The sequence below is a fragment of the Otolemur garnettii genome, unplaced genomic scaffold (assembly GCF_000181295.1).
Source record: "Otolemur garnettii isolate 467f Iridium unplaced genomic scaffold, OtoGar3 scaffold00066, whole genome shotgun sequence".
Taxonomy (NCBI): Eukaryota; Metazoa; Chordata; class Mammalia; order Primates; family Galagidae; genus Otolemur; species Otolemur garnettii.
The window spans coordinates 1,416,954-1,419,086 of NW_003852461.1; the positions used below are offsets into that span (position 1 = coordinate 1,416,954).

A 2,133-nucleotide genomic window follows, 5' to 3' on the forward strand; every position below is an offset into this window, starting at 1 on the left:
AAAAAAAAAAAAAAAAGAGTTTAAGGTTGCTGTGAGCTATGATGCCAGGGCACTCTATTCTACCCAGAGTGAGACTCTTATCTCAAAAACAAAAAAGACATGGGTATAGGTTTTAAATTCAGATCTGAACCCAACTCCCAGGTGTGTCACACTCACTGGGCAAGTGGTAAACTTTCAGCCTTCCTTTCCTCATCTCTGAAACAAGAGAACGCCCACCATCGAGGAAGGCTACAAGAACAGCAGAGAGGAAGTGCTGATGGTAGTCCCCGGGGTGCAGAGCGGGTCTAGTGGCCACTGTGCTGATTACTGGCACTGTGCAACTGGGCCTTAACCTACCAGGTACTCTGAGAAGCTCTTAACAGGCAAGTGAGGCGACTTGTAAATCTGTGTCCTCTGCAAGTAGCTGGCATGTCACACAGAGCAGAAGATTACTAAATATCTAAACTCAATGAATAAATGGATAGATGTTGGGAGACGTCGCTGGAGGGAGTGAAGGAGGACAGGGTGTTTGCTAGGCCCCTGCAGGGTCCCACGTGCTTCTTAGAAAAAGAGTGGGGCGGCATGATAGGGGTGTGGCTGTCATCACCATCCTCTTTAAATGCTGCTATTCTGGCATTTACGTGGTACATCTTGCCTTAACAAATGCCTCCCTGGGGTGAGCAGAATTTGCTCCCCGAGCCTGGCCTCCTTCCAAACAATCTGGGTCCCACCTGTTCACATGCTGGGCATGTCTGCGCCTGGCCCTGTGCTCACACAGGCAGGGGTGAGGCCAAGGAGCCCAGGCCCCTGGCCCAGAGGAAGCTACAGGCCTGACAGTCCTACTTGGGCCTGTTCCCTGTCCCTCCCCATTGGTTCTAAACCTCCAGGTGCTCCTCCTACAGGAAGCCCACCTCCAACCATGGTGGTCCTCAAACCCCTCCATGACCAAGAATGTCAGGGTTCTGGTGGGTGGGGACCGGGGAGAGCCCCTCAGGGTCAGGAAACAGGGCCTCTTTTTCTGTTATGAACATAGCTTCCCGTCACCACCTTGAAAAAGCTCCTTCTCCTTCCCTTTCATCAGCCATAAAATAGGAACCAGAACCTCTAACTTCCAACTTTGACGGAAGGAAATGCATGCAACAAAATGAACATTATGCCTGGGAACAAAAGCACCTGGCTTTAAGTACTGCCACCCGTACCAGCAAGTGGGACACCTGTGAGCAAGCCACCTGAATCTTTTTCCCATAAAAAATGGGATGGCTGTTGTCCCACCTTCTCACCAGGGTTGTGGAGGATGAAATGATGGGTTGGGTGTTTTGTAAGCTGGGAAAGCTCTGTGATCCTGGACGCAGAGAAGACACAGCACCAGGCATGTCACAGGAGAGTAGCAGACCCCAGGTGAAGAGAACGGCTGAGCCGCACTGTGCTGATTTCAAAACGATTCTGCCTACAGAACACCAGCCCTCTCTGTAATCATCCTGTCAAGTGTTTACAAGTTTCGAGCATCTCCAAAAATGAGACCCGCAGGTCTCTCCACCCTCAGGTCTCACACCACAGGCCACTCAGGAGAAAAAGATACCAAGTCTCTGCCTCACCCCACCTTACAGGCCATTAGAAAATGCAACTTTTTGTGATTACTAGTCAACGATTACTTGTCAGCAGCAGGAACAAAAAACTTTTTTAAAAATAGGGTAAAGTCATCATCTACCCTATATTTTCCTGAGGTTCTTTTGGAGACTGATGTTACATTTAACTCTTTGATCCTTCAGAGAGTTATCAGTATTTAACCAATTAAATAGGAAGCGTTAAACTGGTGTTTGCTAATTTGGTGTTTTGTTTCTTTTTTTTAGACAGTGTCTCACTTTGTTGCCCTCTGTAGGTAGAGTGCCGTAGGGTCACAGCTCACAGCAACCTTTAACTCTTGGGCTTCAGCGATTCTCTTGCCTGAGCCTTTCAAGTAGCTGGGACTACAGCGGTGGTTGGTATTTTTGACTCACCCCTTGGATCATTCTCTTTTGAAAGGGTTCCCACTGGCCATTTACAGATCTGATCTTATGGCAAAACATTCGGGTCCTTTGTCATTTGAGTGTTTGACTTTTTATATATCGAGGATATAGGACTTGGGAATATTATGTTGTCTTTTTTTTTTTTTTT

The 2,133-nt window shown here is 47.6% G+C and overlaps 1 protein-coding gene across 2 annotated transcripts in view; it reads right to left on the reverse strand.

The window, feature by feature from the left end:
* Positions 1–2,133, reverse strand: part of SSBP3 (single stranded DNA binding protein 3) — a 172,533-nt gene that overhangs the window by 48,732 nt on the left and 121,668 nt on the right. The window lies entirely within an intron of this gene.